General features: G+C 32.9%; 1 pseudogene; it reads right to left on the bottom strand.

The window, feature by feature from the left end:
* Window positions 1-269: 269 nt before the first annotated feature.
* Window positions 270-9,911, bottom strand: LOC136223292 (protein FLOWERING LOCUS T-like; annotated as a pseudogene).
* Between the last annotated feature and the right edge of the window lie 13,091 nt (window positions 9,912-23,002).

The raw sequence follows: 23,002 nt of genomic DNA on the forward strand, positions 1-23,002 counted from the left end.
CACTCTCTACTAACAAAAAAAAACACCTAAATGACCTCAAAACGAAAATTTTCAAGAATTAAAGCTTTTTAGAATATCATTTAACTCTTCGAATTTTTTATTTTGAGGCCGTCAATGGTCGTTTTGAGACGTTGAGTGGCACCGGTGTTAAAAAAATGTAATGTTGAATAGCTATACTGTTAAGAATTGAAGTTCAATGACCATAATGTTAAATGGATAAAGTTTAGTGGCCATGGATGTAATTTACCCAAGAACATGGAAAATATTAATTAATTATTGTAATGTCTTCTTCCTCCAGTGCCACCCTCCCTCTGGCAATTAAAATAAACAGCAGCAACAGGAGAGCCAAGATTATAGTCCTGTGAAAAGTTTCTACAACTGAAATTATGACGGTAAGCAGGTGCAAACACTGTTTGTCTTCCTAATTGCCTATATAATATGAATACAAATCTATGTATTCCTATTAATGGTGTTGGACTCTCATAGAACACTATTTCTTGACCAAAACCTGCCCCTGTTGTTGCTGGGATATCAGTCACCAACCTACAAAATCATGTGGTAAAAATAGTAAAAATTATAATTTATTCTAGGTATTATTAGTGGCGAATATAGGATTATTCGGTTGGGGTGGATTTTACATGTGGTGAGTAAATTTTTTTTTTCTAAATCGAACTTATTTAAATTTTTTCGTATATATACGTGTTATAATCAGAATGGTCAATAGCCAATTTTTAAGTACCAATGTAAATTTTTTCAAAGCTAACCTATATTGTGTTTAAGATTCTTAACATGTAAAAAAAAAGTTGTGTCTAATAGAAAAAATCGAATTTAGGAAGGGCCTAATAGGCAAAAAAAAAAAAATTAGAAATTTAAGGAGCCAAAAAAAATAGAATTTTGGATTTAGAAGAGGGTCTAATAGAAAAAAATGGAATTCTGGATTTAGAGAGTGTCTAACAGACACAAAAAAAAAATTGAAATTTTGGATTTAGAGTAGGCCTAATAAGACATGTGCCAATTTTGGATGCTAATTCAGCACCCGATCTAAATTTTTTGGAAACAGTGTGGTCGGAACCACCACAACCTCAAATTTTGTAGAGATAGGGGGCCGAAACTACTCGTGGTCATGGTGGTTCCGGCGGTCGGAGGGACAGGCCCAAGGCTCCCCTTGTCTCCGCCCCGGGGTATATACACTCATTTGGGTCGTGAAACTAAAGCTCGAAAGTCAATTAGAACCTTAAACTATTAAAATCATCAATCAGATCCAAAACTAAACAAAAATCATCAATTAAGTCCTCATCCTATCCTACAATCAGAAACTGTGACTATTTTTTATAGACTGTAATAATCTCTGTGATAGTTCAAAATGGGTTTGGGGAAAAAGGTATGAAATTGTTCAACCGAATGATTTTCTACGAGACCTCAATTGATGATTTTTTTTTTTGTAATGGAGACTTAGGGGGTGTTTGTTTTAGCTTTTCGGAGGAGCGTTTAGCGTTTCACTCCAAACCGCAGGAAAAATAGCGTTTGGTTATGTTTATATAACCGCAGCGTTTAACATTTTTTCTGAAATCTGCAGTATTTTGGAGCGTTTCACGAAAAGCTCCTATTTGGAGCTTTTCATAAACAGCTGTTTGTAGTTATTTATTATTGACAAAATTATCCTTTTTATTTCCACAAAATATGTTTATTCTTTAACATTATTTATATTTCTAGAAAATAATTACCAGAAGAATATTTTTTTATTGCATTCAATAAATTTTTTATTTTTTATATAGATTATTTTTATTAATTTGTGTAACATATTTTTTATTTTATAATAGGATAAAGTGTAAAAATACCCCTAACATTTATAGCTAGGAGCAATTTTACATTTTAACGTCTAAAATGGTGCAATTATACACATAATATTGGCAATCAAAATCAATTTCACCACTGACATTGATAAATTGGGTCAATTTGAGAAATAATTTATCAAACTTCCTTCTTGGTCATGAATATTGTCATCTACACTTCACATGTGTACCATTTTATCGTCGTTAGTAACAGATCACAAACATATGATTAGACATGAATTTTTTTTAAGAAAATAAAAAAAATATTTGTACAAGTTGGACAAAAAAATTCAAATATTTCACCGAATTTATAAATATTAATTTTCAATTTTATTAATAAATTACAAAAAAAAAACTATGAAATCTCCTTTTTAAAACTACTGATATGTGCAATTGGTGTAGAATAAGAAATAAAATATCTATGTTTTCTAATAATATTTGAAATTGACCCAACTTGTCAATGTTATGGATAAATTGCTCTTAACTGCCAGTGTTATAGATAAAATTGCATCATTTTAGACGTTAAGAGTAAAATTATTATGGGTATTTTTTTCACATTTTCCCTTTTATAATTTCATTGTTGATTAATTTAAAACATGTCCATTTTAGACATTTTAAATCTGAACAGCAGCATTTCAATATAATTTTACCAAACACTAGTAATTAAACAGCTAACAGCTTACAGCAATTGCAAACAGCAAACAGCTTACTGCAACTGCAAACAGCTAACAGCAACCGCAACAGCTATTAGCTAACAGCTGAACCAAACGGGCTCTTAATTGATGATTTTTTATTAGTTCAGAGACCTGATTGATGATTTTGATAGTTTAAGGTCCTAATTGACTTTGAAACCTTAATTTAGGGAGTCAAATGGATATTATGCCTTTATTCTACAAAGAAACTACCAAGTGAATAATAATTCTAAAATTAAAAGTTGATGCTTTTTTCAAGTAGTCAGTGATATTTATTTCATCATGGTACATTACTTTCTTTCAGTACAATGTGATAGGATTCTTGCAAACATTGAAATATCTTAAATGTTTTTCACTTTCCAAATATCTAGATATTTCTGTGGGAAGTAAAAAAAAAAAAAAAATTTGTGGCACTGATATTTTAGAGCAGCATTTTGGAAATCAAATAGAAATGCAAGATGGGTAATTAGCACTGATGGACAATGTTTTTAAAAGGTTATAAACTTAAGTTTGTTTTTATCCAAATAAAGTTACTTTGCATGTTTTCCGATCATTTTTTTCACGGGAGTTGATTATATGACATCTAATCACATGTCTCAATATTGTATGACATAATAAAAAAAATTAACCACTAACTAATCCAATCACATAGAGATTGTCAATTAAAATTTTACCCACAAATTAACCCATGTAGTATATTGATTGTCAACTAAAATGTTTAGTTACATTTTTTTTTAAGTATGATAGTTGATGTTGACGTGATGTTGAGATGTTAAGTAATCAATTCCGATGAAAAAATAATTGAAAAACATCAAAAGTGACTTTATTAGGATAAAAACAAATTTAAATTTGAAAGATTTTATTGAGATAGATTAAACTTTTATAATCTTTTAGTAACATTATCCAAACTTTTTTTTTTTTTTTTTGTGAATTCTGGTGCTAATTATCCAGTGAAAAGATAACTAGTTATTGTTTCTGGAAAATAGTTTGATTTTAGCATTAGAATAAGGTTACTATATATGAAAAATTAAGTAGAAAAAATAAAAATGATACTGTTTTGTGTACAGAGAAATGATGTAGTTTTGAGGTGGAAAAACAAAGTTCTGTTTTACATCTTTAGCACCAAAGAAAAAAATAAAAATCACACTGTTTTGTGTACAGAGAAATTATGTAGTTTTATGGTAAAAAAAACAACTAAATCTTTATCAAATTCAAATAAATCTGGACTGCCACCTTTTTTGATCGAGGTAACGCCCATACAAAACTAAGCTTGTATCCGTGGCTTCGTGATAAAACTCGAACATCGATGTGTTAAGCGTTATGAAAGCCGAAAGCTGGTAGGAAGAAAACCTAAAGCGCAGTGTTTTTGACGTTGGTGTTCTTTCTCATCTCTACGCATTTCATGGCTCTACCGAAAAATCTCTCTGGCGGTGTACTTTCACATTTTGTTTTTGAAGATATACATACTTATGATTGACAAAAGTTTTATGTTTTTAAATTTGGTCCATAATGACCTTAAAATGAAATTTTGAAGAATTAAATCATATTTTAAGCAACTTTAATTTTTCAACATTTAGGTGGTGTTTTTTTTACCAAAGAGAAAGTTAATATTCAAAGAGACAAAATTCCAAAATTAATCATTTTGAAAAATAAAAAATGTGATTTCATAGTAAATATGATACTAAACAATTTTAATTATTAAAAAATTTCATTTTGAGATCGTTATCAACCAAATTTAGAAAAATAAAAAAATTTCCAACCATATGTATCATCTGGAAAAAATCATAGGATTTTATTTGAAATTAACGCAAAAAACATTTTAACCTTTGGCATCAAAAAAAAAAATTCATGGTGTTAGTTTTACTAATGTGGTGGCATATTGGATTCATTGATGTGCCTTGTTGATATGGTTAACCTATTAGGGTCTTATTAAATCCGATTTTTTCTATTAGACACAATCCTGTATTTGCTATTGGTATGTCGTAAGGGCGGATACAGGGAGGGGTCCGGGCCCCTCCGGCCGTTGGAACCAACATGACCACGGGTAGTTTCGGTCCTCCTGTCTCCATAAAATTTGAGGGTGTGGTGGTTCCGGCTCTTCTGTCTCCAAGAAATTTTGTTGGAATATTGAATTAGCACTCCAATAATTATCTCGGATCCTATTAGATCATCTCTAAATCCAAAATTCTAATATTTTTGGCATGTTAGGTCCTCTCTAAATCCAAAATTCTAATTTTTGTTGCCTGTTAGACCCTCCTTAAATCCAATCTTCTAAATTTTTTTTGGCATGTTAGGCCATTTTTAAATCCAAATTTCTAATTTTTTTAGCTTATTAAGGTCTTCCTATATCCAATTTTTTCTATTAGACACAATCATGTATTCGCTTTTGGTGTACCGGACCAATAATTTGATGAGATGTCGCATAAGCGTAACTAAGAACCAGGTAAAGAGAAAGAGAGAAGATTATATCTACCAATGCAAGTATTCTCGCAAATGTGGATTGCTTGGATTAGGAGCATCAGGATCAACTATAACCTATAAACATAAACATAAAAAAAGATGAAAATAAAGGAAGATGAACTTGTCAGATATTAATATGAAGTGGACCTTTAACTATAAGCTCTGAGCTTTTGGTTGATCAAATTGGTTCTACAACATGGTATCAGATACACTGAGACTAAACGGTCGAGGGTTTGAATACCATGTTATGTAATCAATTGAACTAAAAGCTCAAACTCATAGGTAAGGCCCAATCATAGATCTTATATTAATCTCTAACGGTAAAAAAGAAAAGAAAAAGATAAAAATAAGTTACCAAAGTGTAGAAAATCCTCAAGTCATCTCCACCAATATCAACTCTAGGACGATTTGAAACTTGTGAAGGGTTTGATCTCACAGCTATTATTTACCTCTTTGTTATAATTAATAATGAGGGGAATTGAGGCAGTAAAAGGGTCTAAAATATCCCCAATCACTCTCCCAATAATAAGAGGCTCTGGATTATTATTTCTGTGTGTTGACATATTTTTCAAATAAAATCTAGTAACTTCTTTCTTTCTTTCTTTCTATGGCTGGAATTTAAAATAGCTAGGTACAATACCTGTTTATATACATATATTTTTTTGGTATCTAGTCTCCATTCTTTTCCTTGTGTCCATTAAAATTTCTTTTATTATTTTCTTTTCATATTCTTCATCTTTCTAGGAAAAGATATATTCCTATGATTCACCAACACACCTCTAACTAGTTTTCGTTTTTTCTTTCTTTGGTGGCTTTTGGACAGCCAAAGAGTTACATATCCCTAACATTGTTTTAAAAAACAATTTCTTGTATTTCTCTTTTTCAAATATTATGATTGTAGTTCATTGTGGGGTAATTTTAACAGTATGACCATTGAACTTTACATTTTTTAACACTTGTGGCTGCTCAACGCTTCAAAACAACTGTTGGCGGTATAAAAATAAAAAATCTGAAGCATTAATGATATTCTAAGGAACTTTAATTCTTGAAAATTTTGTTTTTGAGGTCATTTAGATGTTGTTTGGTTAGGAGAGAGACTGGATTTTTAGAGAGAGAAAGCTCTAAAAACTGTGATTTTTGAAAATTAAAAATATGGTTTCATGGTAAATGTCGTTTTGAACAACATTCATTCTTGAATATTTTCATCTTGAGGTTGTTAGCGGTCGTTAATGGTTATTTTGAGGAGTTAGTTAAAATTGAGTGGACATCGGTGTTAAAAAGTGTAAAGTTTAATGGCTATACCGTTAAGAATTGAAGTTTAGTGGTCACAATGTTAAAATAGGTAAATTTCAGTAGCCATGGGTGTAATTTACCCGTTCATTGTGTTTAGTCATAATTCACATGGGTGTTCAAATTTGAGTTGGGTGGGTTATAATTGGATTTTTATCCATCCCATATAATAAAACTAGGGTCAATTACATGAATATCATAATTAAATACAAAATTACAATTAAATCATATCACCAAACTTAATTCTTATTATGTCATTATTTTCTATATATTATGATTTTACATAGTAATTTAAAGATTCTAGACTCCAATTCATAAACTATAAACCGTAAACAATATATTATAGACTTCTAATTTATAAATTCTAATCTTTAAATATATTAAAAGTACTGATTTTAACTAGTTTGACATAATCCAAAATTATGACTTGACATAGTTGTAAATAGTTTTTAAAATATGAATTTCTGTGTAATTTTCCCATAAAAGGTACTTCATGGATTGGATGAGTTATGGTGGATTATGTGGGTTGGAATAATTTTTTTAAATGGGTAAAATGTGTTAGATTATATGGGTTAGATAAGTTATAATTGGTTGAACTTATTTTGTTTTCTTTACTATTTTTTATCTAAAATTGTGTAGGTTAAATATTAAAAAAAAAAAATGAACTGACATTATGTGGTTTAAAATATATTTTTGTTTATTTTACTTTTATCGAAGGGCTGCCACACTCTGAATTATTATTATGTCATTATCTTATTTATTATTTTGCCGTTCGGCTTATTATTATTTTTTCCATTTGCATATCTACTCCCATAGTCAAGGTCGTTCCTGAACTTTTAGAGGCCCGGGGTGAAATGATAAATTTGGCCCCTTATATATACATTCTATTATTTTTTTAAGTTGGAGGCTGGATGATTTTTATATTACAAGGAATGAGGTACAAATTTAGTAATATAGTTATTAGAAGAGAGCAATTAGCATTCATGTACAAAATAGTGCAATTTTAAGCCTAACGTTTATCAATTGGTACAGTTTCAAGCTTAATTGATGAAAATGAAGTCTTTTATGTGTAATTTCTTATTCTATCATCGCTTCAACCTCCACCGTTTTGATCACTCAATATAGTTTGAAGTTGCGTATTTTATGTTAATGGAAAAAACTCATTTTTAATCAACTAGGCTTGAAATTGCATCAACTCATAAATTAGTAGTGTAGTAGTAACGAGTATACTAACTAGAATTATTTGTGATAATGGAAAAAACTCATTTTTAATCAACTAGGCTTGAAATTGCATCAACTCATAAATTAGTAGTGCAGAAGTAACGAGTATACTAACTAGAATTATTTATGTACCAAAATAACAAGTATCTGTGTCATGTAAAATTGCAAAAAATAAATAAATATATTAAATTTAAATTTAAATTGAATATATAAATTGTTAATTTAAATTTAAAGAAACATGGAAATTATAATAACAATTCATTAAAGTAAATAAATGGAAAAAAATATATTTAATAGTGATAAAATGAGGTGGGGGAGGAAAAATATATTTGAAAGTAATTAAAAAAATAGAAAGAATGAGGTTTGAACCTCCAACCTCAAGTTAAAATAGAATTATTAGGCAACTCCCCATACCAACTCAATCAATTAATTCTAATATTAAATATTCATTTCTTTATTTATATCTACACTATATAAATATTTTTTTTCTCCTGACCGTTATGAGCCCTGGGCGGGCGCCCCTCGTTTCATAGCCCAGGGCCGACTGCCCATAGTGTCCCTATCTTTATCCTTTCAAGTTGTAAGCCTAGTGGAGATATTTTAGTACTTTTGCACAGCTTTAGGGAAGGTATATAAACCTCCTTATTTATGAGGAAACTTCACTTTTATCAAATGAATCAATTTTAGCTTCCATTAAAACTTTATCAACTTGTTTTTTAGGATTAATTCTTTTAAGTTAGGTTTGAGAAGAAATATCTTTACAGATTTACGATTAAAACTTTCACGTCCGATTTCGATCTGTATCAATTAGCACCTTAGTTAGATATACGAATCTAAAGTTTACATTATCGGGTTAAATAATAAAACCATACAATCACATGACGGAATTGTAACGATGAATTTTACATATCCCTAATATGCATTAAGCAGTAATAATACCATGGATTGCACAAAATGTGTTTGATCTAGCCAAGAGATTACTACAGCAAAGCAATATTAATTTTTAAGCAATTGCTTTAGTAAATTACTATACCTAGCCATTGATTTTCACACCTAGTCTCGAAAATAGACTGAAATACCCTTTGGACAAATTTGAAAATTCTCAAAACCGCTCAAACACCCTAAACTCTCTTGGATCAAATCCGGACTAATTTATGAACGAAAACATGGATCGGGGGAGGGGCGGTAAAGGAAAAGAACTAATGGTACGAAATTATGTTTAATTTTTTTTTTTGGATGATTTTTGGATCGGATTTGGATGTTGGGGGAATCCGGAATCGGGGGGTGGGGGTGAGGCCATCACGTCGTCACCTCTAGTGCGGCGTATGAATATCACACTGCACCACATGTGAAGGCGTGATAGCCTCACGCCTCACCACAGGCGACCGCGTGATATATATTCATGCTGTCACACCCGACCCTAAACGACCTCAATCGGCATCGGGCGTGAAATAGAAAGATCATAATCAATACGTAGGAGTCTCCAATGTATCCAAATATCATTATATTACAATTGCAATACCAAAGTTCTAACCATAATTCGAACAATAAGCAGCCAACTTCCAAACCTCGCCTAACCGGTTGGTAACCTGCTCTATATCCTGTACTTTCTCACCTAAAAACATTAAAACATTTAAAAACGTGAGACAAAAATCTCAGTAAGAAACTATCAGCTATAAAAACCATCTTTACTTAACATAGCTACATATATACGTTTATAAAGGGATTTAATCAAAACCTTATAAAATATACTCAAAACTTAAGTTTATCATATAATCATCAAACCTTATAAAATATACTCAAAACTTAAGTTCATAATATAGTCAAAGTAGTAAACCAAAAACATATAAAATATATAATATTGTATCCATCCTTGAATTCCACCCGTGTAGATCATACAATCATAACAATATCGAGATATCTCATTTATATCTCGTTCCTTGCCTAACAGTTAGGACTACCAGCCGTGCACTCTGGCCATATCGCCATTAGATATGGTCTTACAAATACAACTCCTACCTCGGGCAATCCTAGATGGACAAAACTATTTAATCTTTCGAAATATCACACAACTCATAAAAATCATATTTGGACTTCAATCCAAAATAATAACAACCAGAACCACAACAGATTTCTCAACCCAAAAACAATTCGTAAGAAATCATCAAATTCATTTTATTCAATATATATATACATTGAAACCAAAAACATATATGTATATATGTAAATCAATCAGATGAAGCCTTAACTCAACATAATCAAGTAAAATCTGAAATTCACATAGAAGTATAGTCAATAGCTTCATTTGAACCATAATTTCACAATAAAAAGCAAAATCGTGAAAAACCCAAATTTTATAAAATTCTTGTATAACCTTAACATATCATTTTCTGGAAATTCTTTGCTTATATATATATATCTGTATACATAAAACTCAAAATATAGTCGATAGTTACTTACCTTGGCTATTAATTGAAGAAAACACACCCGTTCAATTCTCCTCTAAATTCTATCTAAGACGTTTCCCTCCAAACATTGTCGAAACTCAAAAACTCTTCGGTTAGGACTTAGATCTATGCATAAGGATGCTATGGTTCCAATTTCGAGTGACTCGGACGGTCGAATCTCCGTAAATCAAAGAAACGGTGGAGAAACGGTTCAGAGAAAACTGATAAATATAAAAGGAATAAAAAAAGAAAAGAAAAGAAAACTAATAAATATAAAACCAAACCAGACAAAACCCACCTCTTGGAACGTTTGAAATGTATGTCTCAAATTTGGCTAATATCACTTTTGATCCTCCATCTTTCTATAATATATACTAATATTAAAATATAAATTCTAGAAATTTAGTCACTGACGTGACACATGCGTCGTCACCTGTAGTGACGCGTGATGGTCTCACGCCCTCACCTATGTGAATTTAATTTTGGTTTTTTTAATTAAATTTTAATTTTGTTATAATTTTTATTATTGTTAATTATTGTTATTTTTATTTTATTGATTTGATTATAATTTTTATTTTTGTTAATTTTTATGTTGTAAATTTTATTTTGTTAATTTTAGTTAAATTTAGTAGTTGTAAATTTTATTTTGTTTAATTTCGTTTTGTTAATTTTTATGTTGTAAATGGTATGTTGTAAATTTTATTTTGTTAATTATATGTAAATTTAGTTGTTGTAAATTTTATTTTTTTTAATTTAGTTTAGTTAAATTTTTATGTTGTAAATTTTATTTTGTTAATTATAGGTAAATTTAGTTGTTGTAAATTTTATTTTGTTTAATTTAATTTAGTTCAATTTTGATGTTGTAAAATTTATTTTGTTTAATTTAGTTTAGTTAAATTTTTATTTTGTTAACTTTAGTTAAATTTAGTTAAATAATGTGGTGAATATGTGTAGATGGAGCGGGAGACTGTAACGGGAAAATCTATCCTGTCAGCAGATAGGCAGCTAGATATGTATGAGGAGGATGATACACCACATCATACGAGACGGCGTGGTATTGATATATCAGGTCGTAGACGGAGAGGGACTGGGACGCAGCAGGTGCAGGGGGGCTTCGATAGAGCAACATCTGTTGGATCAGCCCGAGTTTGGGGGAGAGGAGGCAGATGATTTAGGAGACCAAGATCCTGGTATTGACGTTGTCGACGAGTATTTTCAGGAGTTAGCTAAGGCACAGCGACGGCCAGGATCTTATGGTGATGATGATGTGCAGCCAACCCAGGGCTCGAGTAGACAGCGTAGGGATGGTCGCTTTGCTAGTACATGTATTATTTATAGTTTTAGTATTATTTATATTTGAGTATTATTTAAAATTTTAGTATTATTTATAGTTTTAGTATTATTTATAATTTTAGTATTATTTATAATTGAGTATTATTTAAAATTTTAGTATTATTTATAGTATAGTATTATTTATAGTTTGAGTATTATTTATATTTGAGTGTTATTTAAGATTTTAGTATTATTTATAGTATAGTATTATTTATAATTGAAGTATTATTTATAGTATAATATTATTTATAGTTGAGTATTATTTATAATTTTAGTATTATTTATTGAGTTTGGAGGAATAGGGAAAGCAACTAACTTCTTACTTACCTGCAACTAATTCGGTATGACATGGATGTTTCCAAGCCAAGGTCTGGAAATGAATGATGAAGGCTGAAGGGAAGCAATAAAGTACGGTTGTAACCGCTCTACTAAGGTTCTCATTCAGCCCCGGCTTTAGTTTGAGTTACCTAATCTGACCCCTTGCTTTGCGTCCACCTCCGTAACGTGATAGCCACACGCCTCACCACAAGGTGAGGCGTGATATACACACGTCTCACCACAAGGTGAGGCGTGATTCCCTCACGCCCGCGTGTCGGGAGAGGAAAAAAATGATGATTTCCCACCTCAACACCTGAAAGGGTATTTTCGTTATTTCACGAGAGTAGAGTGGAAAATTGAGGCTATGTTTAACAACACCCTTGCTTTATCACTTTTATTAATATGCTCCGAGCCTATACATCCCAACTATTATTTAGGTGTCGAATCAGATAATTCAAAGTACATTTTTTTATTGGTTATTTGTAATTATATTGGTAATACCATAAGCATTTCATACGTTTAACAAAAAAAATTAATTAGAGGTTTTTTTATAACTATATTAGTACTACATTATTAAATATCTTAGACATAATTGATGTTTGACCGTTAAATAACAGTCAAACCAATTTTTTCAAATTTTTAGAAACATATTATTAAAATTGATTTTGCTTGGAAACATTACGAATTAAATTTCAACCATTTAAATTAAAGCTAAATATACATTTCTCCCAAACCTCTTTTTTTTTTCTTTTTTTCCTTCATTTTCATTTCAATTTTTTTTGTTTTTAACGGTTAACTTAGATTATCAATCTTAATTATTCTTTTTCAAACAGTTTTTAAGATTACTAAACACTCATATTCCCAATGATTAACCACATTAGATCCGAAGAATATAACCTAGTCTCTGATATTAAAATATTAAACCCGACCATAAACGGCACCGGGTATGAACGGAAAACAAGATAAGACAATATAACCAACGCCTATCATTCTAAAAGGTGAACCTATTTTCTAATAGATAAAAATTTATTCGGACAATTTAAAGTTTATTTATTTATTTGACTTGAACTTGATAATTCTATAAAGCTTCCTACGTATCCCGAACGTCTTGCAATCTTTAAATCGGGAATCAAACCCTCGTAGTTCTAAAAGCTTTATAGTAACTAGTTTTCATTTATACTGAAATCTCCATAACTTAAATCAATTGATAAAATTATTAATGCAATTAATCTTTCGAGTTAAATTATTCACGGTATATAGTTAACTACATATTCTCATATATTTATGTGTGTATATATTGTATATGTACATAATTTCGTACTATTTATTTTTATTTATTTATCATACTTGTTATTTTCACGTGATTAGCCAAATTTATTTTACTCCATTGACAACTCTCGAACCAATTCAATTTAAGGTCCAAACGATTCTTTTCACTATACGAATTCAATTTAAGTCCAAATGTCTTTTTAACCCCAACCAACATTTTAAGTCTAACCTACTCGTTCTACCTGACAAAGCCGATTCAAAATCATCTTACGTCTTAAAATGACGAATCAAACTATAAATATAACCCGAATATTTTTATCACTTGAATCATTTTTTCCAATGAATTAACCCAAGGTCTAACACGAGTCTTTTATCAAACGAACCGATTCAAATGTCTAACACAATAATGAATCCATTTTTATCAATCTTATCAATGAAACCAATTTAAACGTCTAAGTCTCAAAGGACGCTTATTCAAAACTCACTCCAAGTCTAAGTCTGAAATGACTATCTCTACCGAAAAAGTCGGATTAAAAACCCGCTCAAAGTCTACGTCTGAAACGATTCTCTCTACTGAAGAAATCAGACTCAGAACCCGCTGACTCCTACTGAACAGAACCAACTAGAGAAAATAATATCTTTAAAACCACACTCAGCAAACCCGTATAGGAGGTCATCTTCCTCCTTATTTTGATCCAAACCCCAAACGGAACAGTCACTAACATGTACTCTCAGTTAAAATTTCAAAGAATAACAACATCCATACGCAACTGTAAGCAAAAATTCGTAAAAGGAAAAACGTAATGACAAGGACGATTTATCGTAAAAAGATAGAACCTGAACAACTAGAACGATTTATCTCCTTACTTGCATGTCAAGATTTGGCCAAGGGGAAACCTAGAAAAAGTCTTAGGATACCGATTGGTGAGACCTATCTCACTAAGACAACATGAAAGTCGAAAGAACAACTTGAAATCACTAGAAACTATCACCGCCGTAAATTGGAGCATGGCTCTCTGAGAATAGGGAGGAGGGAACTGACCGCATCCCATAGGTGGCCATCTGAGAGAGACACCGATCCCCATGGAGGTTTGATTTTAATCGAGAGAGAGCAAGGTGTGGAAGATTCTGATTTTTGATCGACAGATAGAGTAAGAAGATGAAATCCATCCATCCCTCTCTTGTTTTCTTTTCTTTTTGGCCTTGATGTATTCAAAATTTTATCGTTTGACCCATGACTTATTATTTGGTCACATTTGGTCCCTGATGTATCCCAAATTGATGAACTTTCACCCAATTTGGATTCATACTTAACCGAATCATTATCTTATTGATAAGTAACACTGTTTTGACACTTAAACTTAATATATTTTAATTTAGGATTTGTTTTTTTTGTTTTTTTAATCTAATTAATTATTTCCACATAATGTTGAAAAAAAACTTTAAGGAATATCACGTTTCAAGTTTAAATGTCAAAATATCATTACTTATCAATGAGATAACGATTCCGTTAAATATTCATACAAATTAGATGAAATTTCACTAAATGTGATAGGTCAAGGGTCAAATATAACCAAATAATATGCCAGAGGTCAAATGACATAATTTTAAATATATAGATCATGGGCCAAATAATGCTTTAAACCATTTTTTTTTAATAAAAGGTAAAGTTTAAATTAAATAATGCTTTAAACCATTCTTTTTTTTAGGGTTAAGGTGCAAAAATACCCCTAACGTTTTGGGTCAAGAGTAATTTTACCCCTAACGTTTAAAATTGTGCAATTTTACCCCTAACGTTTGTAGTCAAGAGCAATTTTACCCCTAACGTTGATAAATTGGGTCAATTTCAGAAATAATTCATCAAACTGTCTTCTCGGTCATGAATCTTGTCATCTACACTTTACATGTGCGTCATTTTATCAGTAACAAATCATAAACATATGTTGGGATGTGAAAAAAAAAATAATAAAATAAAAAATATACTGTCTTTTGTACGAATTAGACAAAAAAATTCACCGAATTTGTAAACAATAATCTCCCAATTTTATTATTAAATTACAAAAAACATGAAATCTTTTTTTTAGAATGAATTGATATGCAATTGGTGCAAAATAATGAATAAAAATATCCGTGTTTTATAATAGTGTCTGGAATTGACCCAAATTACCAACGTTAGGGGTAAAATTGCTCTTGGCTACAAACGTTAGGGGTAAACTTGCACCATTTTAGACGTTAGGGGTAAAATTGCACCTGACCCAAAACGTTAGGGGTATTTTTACACCTTAACCGTTTTTTTTAATACCTTTTAAGGTAAAGTTAAATTAAATATATAAGATATAATCATATATGTTAAGTTAAGGTGTTAAGAGTCATACTATGCACAATATGAAATACACTTGTAATAAGTGTTTTTAACCTCCCCGAGCCATTGCCACGTAAGGTAAGGTTTGTTTATTGTATTTTATTGTTTAGTTTTATTTATTTTTTTATTATTTTAATGTAATTAAATTGTACATTACCCCTCTCTCATATACCTGTATATTGAATTATTTTTTTATTTTGATCCTTTTAATTTATATCTTTCATAAAACTTACCTAAAAGCTTTAATTTACACCAATCGTTAAATTAAACCCAATAATATCTTTAAATTCAAAATTGATTAATACTTCAAAAGAAGTATATTATAATCTAGTTCTTAAAATAGAGATTTGAAATTTTTAGGCATGGACGTGACAAGTAACGTATGTCGTTACGTTACGTTACGTTACGTTACGCTAAGTTGTATTACATTAAGTTTGGTTAAGTTACAATAAGTTACATTACATTATGTTAAGTTACGTTATGATAAGTTGTGCTAATTTAGGTTACATTACGTTAAGTTGTGCTAATTTATGTTACACTATGTTCTGTTAAGTTACATTACGCTTAGTTACGTTACGTTAAGTTGTTTTAAGTTACACTAAGTTGTATTATGTTAAGTTTGGTTAAGTTATGCTAAGTTACATTATTACGTGACATTGTTATATAATGATAAGTTGCAATAATTTAGGTTTCGTCACGTTAAGTTGCACTAATTTTTGTTACGTTACATTACGTTACGTTCGTTACGTTACGTTACGTTACGTTACGTTACGTTACGTTACGTTACGTTACGTTACGTTACGTTACGTTACGTTACGTTACGTTACGTTACGTTACGTTACGTTACGTTACGTTACGATAAGTTACTTTACGTTTAGTTATCTTACGTTAAGTTATGCTAAGTTGTATTATGTTAACTTCGGTTAAGTTACACTAAGTTACATTACGTTATGTTACATTATGTTAAGTTACGTTACGATAAGTTGTGCTAATTTAGGTTACATTACGTTAAGTTTTGCTAATTTACGTTACATTATGTTATATTATGTCATGTTACGTTACGTTACGTTACATTACACTAAAGATACATTAAGTTACTTTACGCTTAGGTACATTATGTTAAGTTATATTAAGTTGCGCTAATTTGTATTACGTTAAGTTTGGTTAAGTTATGCTAAGTTATATTATTTACGTTATGTTGTGTTAAGCTACGTTACGATAAGTTGTATTAATTTAGGTTACGTTATGTTAAGTCGTGCTAATTTACGTTACGTTAAGTTACGTTACATTACGTTGCATAGTGGTGCGTTGCGTTACGTTGCGTTGAATTATGTTGCATTGCGTTGCATTACGTTACGTTACGTTACGTTACGTTACGTTACGTTACAACGTCACGTTACGTCACGTTACGTCACGTTACGTCACGTCACGTCACGTTGCGTCGCGTCACGTTACGTTACGTTGCGTCACGTTCCGTCACGTTACGTCACGTTCCGTTACGTTACGTGACGTTACGTCACGTTACGTCGCGTCACGTTGCGTCACGTTACATTACGTCACGTTCCGTCACGTTACGTTACGCTACTTTACGTTACGTTACGTTACTTTACGTTACGTTACATTACGTTACGTTACGTTACGTTACGTTACGTTACGTTACGTTACGTTATGTTACGTTACGTTACGTTACGTTACGTTACGTTACGTTGCGTTACGCTACGTTACGTTGCGTTACGTTACGTTACGTGCGTTACGTGCGTTACATTACGTTACGTGCGTTACGTTACGTTACGTTACGTTACGTTACGTTACGTTACGTTACGTTACGTTACGTTACGTTACGTTACGTTACGTTACGTTACGTTACGTTACGTTACGTTACGTTACGTTACGTTACGTTACGTTACGTTACGTTACGTTACGTTACGTTACGTTACGTTACGTTACGTTACGTGCTTTACGTTACATTACGTTACGTTACGTTACGTTGCGTTGTGTTGCGTTACATTACGTCACGTTTCGTTACGTTACGTTGCGTCACGTCATGTTACGTTACGTTACGTTACATTACGTTACGTTATGTCACGTTACTTTGCGTTACGTTACGTTGCGTTACGTTGCGTTGCGTTGCGTTACGTTACGTTACGTTCGTTTCATTACGTTCCGTTTCGTTACGTTACGTTACGTTACGTTACGTGCGTTACGTTACGTGCATTACGTTACGTTACATTACGTTACGTTATGTTACGTGCGTTACATTGCGTATCGTTGTGTTACATTACGTTACGTTACGTTGTGTTACGTTACGTTACAGTACGGTACGTTTCGTTAAGTTACGCTACGTTGCGTTGCGTTGTGTTACGTTACGTTACGTTACGTTACGTTACGTTACGTTACGTTACGTTACGTTACGTTACGTTACGTTACGTTACGTTACGTTACGTTACGTTACGTTACGTTACGTTACGTTACGTTACGTTACGTTACGTTGTGTTGCGTTACGTTACGTTACGCTTTATATATATTATAACTCTATTTTGCATTATATTACGATAATTGACGCTATGTTTTATTAAGTTACGTTACTGTTGGCGATATTTTCGAAATATCCGAATTTTCAACCTTGATACGTGTTTGCGGGGATTAAAAATGGTAAAAATAATGCGGGCGTGCCAGAGAAGCTAGTTCTCAAAGGGTAAAATGGTAATTGAATGAAGTAAATAAATAAAATGCGTCTAAATTTCTTGAATTCTAAACGAAAAGCGATTGACGACCGTTACAAGGACTGAAAATAAAAACAACGGTTTTGGGCCCCGACGTTACTTGACAGGTCGGTCGGAAAAACAATTTTTAAGATAAGTACTAAAAATAAAGGCAATAAAACAACACAAAGATATAAATTTCTTAATTTTCTTTTATATTTTTATTGATTTTGTAAATATTTTTCAATATTTTTTGTATTACAAATAATAATAAAGCATTAAAAAATTACAACTTAAAAAGAAATAATAACTTTAAAGCTAGAAATGTAAATAGGTCACAAAAACAAATATATACGGGATGAAATAAAATTAACCGATCTCTTTGATGTCGTTGGGATGCGTGAAATTGAGGATTGGACCTCCAGAAAATCGGCTCGGGGGCTGTTGCGTTGTCCGGGTAGTGCTGGGCGAATTTGAAGTAATTCGGAGAGTTCAGGGACTTGAGCAAAAATTTACCACCAAGTCAACAGCAAAATGGGACTAAATTGATGCTTATGTGGGACTTTCGAGCTCAATTTCGGGAGCTGTAGAGGTCGGATTATAGCGAAACAAAGGCTAGTATTTAAAGTTAGTGTGCGAAGGAAAGGTTTGGAACTGGAATTTCTAAAAAAGATCGAGTAAATGAGTCGGAATAAATTATTGAAAATTGGGCGACAGAATAATTGTTTGATGGTTGAAAAAACCAAAAGCTTAATTCTGTTTCGTGGAGGGTACTTTAGGGGCGATTTAGAAGGCTATAGGATGTCGTTTTTTATGAAATAAAAATTGAGAGTTCTAGAATTGATGTCAATAAAGAGATTAAAATTAACTTGGGCTAAAACGATCAGCTAACGAACTCTAAATAAAATTTGGAAAACGGCTCACCAGAAAGGTTGTTTGATGAATTTTTCAATGATGAAAAACTCAAAAGCTTGTTTCTGGGTCTTTTTAATTGATTGAGATCAGTAAAAAGTTCCCAAATATGATTTGGAATAGGTGTGTAAACTAAGAATGACTCGAAAATGGGGTTTCGGTGATCTTGGTTTCACGGAAAATGGTTGAAGCTTTGAAGAACTTAACAATGGCGAAATTTGGTTTAGACTAAGAAAGCTTGAACCGAGGATTGGGTAATGATTTTACTGACTTAACTAAGAGATTGCAAAAAACGATTTGAGAATTGGTTGATTAAACTAAGAGAATTTCGGATTTAAAGTTTCTGAAAATTGAAAGCTTTTCTGAGGAACTGAAGATTAAAGAACTAATTCTGGGAATTGAGACCTTGTTTAGACTAATTAGATGCTAAAGAACGATTTCTACGAATCTAAGGATTGATAAAGAGGCCGATTTTGGCAGAGAATTTGAGAGACAAATTTGAGTTGTATGTGTTTGATTGATTTTTTGAGTGGGGATTGGAATGAAAGTGTTAAGCTCTATTTATAGGATTTTGGGTAACAAATCCCATGTTAGTGGCCCTTGAATTTCTCACCCATGATCCTATTACCTTCCCATAAGTTGAAGAAAGAAAATGGCTGAGTTGGGAGTTGGAAGAATGGAGGTAATGCCGTCAAATACGTTCCTGTAATGTGTAGACATATTCAAACCCGTTTTTCAGCACTGCTTCTTGTTGAAAAATTCTACCAGCTCCGTTTTGCTCCGTTTTTGACATTCCGGAAAGCTAACATCCCGAACTTTCTACAAAAAATTATAACTGTCTGATATCTTGCCGTTTCGGGGTCCGTTTTCATCGTCGAAGTTGCTGGACGGGTTACTGAAAAAATTGTGCAAATTTTTCCCTGATTTTTATTATTTCTTTTTCTTTTCTTTTTATTTTTATTTTCTTTTTATAATAATCTTTTGATATTATTTTCTATTTTTTATCACATTTTTATTTTATTGCAAAATGAATTTAATTAAAATAAAATAACTATAGACTAAAAATTATAACCTATGCTAAAACACAAAAAATTTAATTAGCCCCCAACAGTTACGTTATGTTATCTTACATTACGTTACGTTACGTTACGTTACGTGATGTTGCGTTACGTTCCGTTCGTTACGTTGCGTTGCGTTACGTTACGTTACGTTACGTTACGTTACGTTACGTTACGTTACGTTACGTTACGTTACGTTTATGCATAAGTTCAGTAAAAATATTTTCTCATAAAAATATGATCTTTAATATTAATTATCATTTATTATCTTCATCCAATCATTAAGTATATAGTTTAATTTTCATCAAATTATTAAACATATTATTTAATTTTTATTAAAATCATTATGAAATATTAATTCCAAGAATTCATCATATTTTAGTTGAGTTTTAAGAATTGAAATTGTATTTTTATAAAAAAAATCATATAATTGCAACTTATGGGAAATGAGATTAAATTTCCTAACAGGTTTAATATACATTATCTCACATAATTTCACTTAATTTTATCTCATGAAAAGTGAATGTGAAATTGTCTTTAGTTAGCATTCAGTTGCAAAATGATTATTGCTCTTATAAAATTTATTTTTTATCAAAAAAAAATTAGACATAAATTACATAAATTACTTTGAGTGACTAAGTTCAATTACATCCATAGATGTGAATGATCTGAAGTTTAGAAAAGTTACGTGGAAACCCCAAAAGTAATTTACTTTTAAAAAAAAAAAGCAAAAAATGGAATTTGAACCCATTTCCAATTATCTTATCTCACATGGGCTTTAGTCTCACTTACATACATATAGGACTCATTTGGTTCGCGGAATAGAGGGGAATAGTTATTCCTACCTTTGGGTCAATGTTTTTTACGGAATAGTTATTCCATGGAATCTTTGATACAGATCGGGTAACGGGCGATAGTTTTCAATCGTAAACTACCAAAGATATTCTCAAGCTAAACTTGAAGGAGCCGTGAAACCTCCAGATTTACAAGCTAAACTTGAAGGAATTAGAAATCTCCATTGTTAAGAGGGATGAACCCTAAAAACACTCTCAAAGAGAAGATATATTTTGATTGATAAAAAGTTGCATATCCTTACAAAGATGGGGTTTAAATACTCCCCTAAAGAAAACTAAAGACATAATTACCCCTACTAGGGTTACAACTAAAGAAAGAAAATAAAGGGTAAAATAGGTAAGTGTATATTCTTCCTTGTGAAGGAAAGAAAACTTAAATAGGCAGAATGTATATCCTTCCTTGTTTAAGGAAGGAAAGCTTGCAACTATCATTCCTTAAACAAGGAAGGAAAGTTCACTCCTTGTAAAGGAAGTAATATCTAGGACCCGCCTCAGTTATTCATCCGGTACACGTCATTAGGTGCACATGTTGTTCGTATTGCCCACATCTGAATATGATCTGACATGATTCAATGTAGAGTGAGATCCGCCAATCTGGGTCGAAGTAGATATACATCGACAGAAATACAATGAATAGATATGCCAAGGTAGATCCACTCAAGTAGATACTGGAAGTAGATACGTCGATGAGTAGATATGCCAATGTAGATACGTCGAAGTAGGTCCGCTCAACTAGACACCTGAAGGAAATACATCAACGTAGACACATCGAAGTAGATCCGCCCAAGTAGATACCTGAAGGAGATACATCAACGTAGACACATCGAGGTAGATCCGTTTAAGTAGGTACCTGAAGGAGATACATCAACGTAGGCACATCGAAGTAGATCCACCCAAGTAGATACCTGAAGGAGATACATCAACGTAGACACTTCGAAGTAGATCCGTCCAAGTAGATACCAGAAGGAGATACATCAACGTAGACACTTCGAAGTAGATCAGCCCAGGTAGATGCTTAAAGGAGATACGTCGAAGTAGATACACTGAAGTAGATACGTTGAGTAGATCCATCGAAGAGATCCGTCGATTTGATCCGTCGAAGAGATCCATCGAAGAGATCCTCCAAAGGAGATCCGCCGACGAGATCCATCAAAGGAGATCCGTCAAAGGAGATCCGTCAAAGGAGATCTGTCGAAGAGATCCATCGAAGAGATCCTTCAAAGGAGATCCGTCGAAGAGATCCATCAAAGAGATCCGTCGAAGGAGATTCGTCGAAGAGATCCGTGGATGAGATCCGTCAAAGGAGATCCATCGACGAGATCCATCAAAGGAATCCGTCGAAGGAGATCCGTCAAAGGAGATCCATCGACGAGATCCATCAAAGGAATCCGTCGAAGGAGATCCGTCTAAGGAGATCAGTCTAAGAGATCCGCCCAGGTAGATACACTTAAAGAAAAAGATATACTGGAACTTTAAGTGTGTCTTCCTCCTCTTCTGAATCACTTTCCCCACTATAGACACCGAGTCGGAGGACCTGTGACGAAAACCTGAAAACAAGACGGTGGAAGCGATTGATTCTGAAAGTTTCAAAAAAAAAAAATAAATAAATAAGTTACGGTCGGTCGCTGTTGTCGATTGGATAGCTCGCGAATGCTTAACGGCACGGTGCGAGTGCTTAGCGGCGGCTGGCGCGCGTTCGACGACAGTCGGACGCACGCTCGACGACGCAAAGCGCGCGCTCGACGTCTGTCGGACGCACGCATCCAACCATGAATGGTACGCGCTCGGTGTCCGAGCAAGACACAAGCTTGGCGGCACGGGACGCGCGCTCGTCAGCCACAAGGCGTGTGCGCCCGGCAGCGCGGAACACGCGTTCGGCGGTCACGACGCATGAACGCCCGACGACACGGAGCGCGAGCTCGACAGCCGCGGGGCGTGCACGCCCGACGACGTAAGATGCGCCCCGGCGGCCGTTGAGCGAGTGCCCGACCGCGTCGGGCGGAAGCCCAACGGTAGGCGGGCGCGAGCGCCCAACGGCAGTTGGGCGCGCGCGCCCAACCTCACGTTGGGCGCTCGCCCAACGCTGTTGGGCGACCGCCCAACAATCGTTGGGCGATCGCCCAACAATCGTTGGGCGGCCGCCCAACAAGCCTTGGGCGGCCGCCCAACGGCTTTGGGCGACGCCCGATTTTACTCGGGCGTCGCCCATTGTTTCGGGACCCGTTTCTCTATAAAAAGGGGCACGGATCCCAA

Source organism: Euphorbia lathyris, chromosome 3, assembly GCF_963576675.1.
Source record: "Euphorbia lathyris chromosome 3, ddEupLath1.1, whole genome shotgun sequence".
Classification (NCBI taxonomy): Eukaryota; Viridiplantae; Streptophyta; class Magnoliopsida; order Malpighiales; family Euphorbiaceae; genus Euphorbia; species Euphorbia lathyris.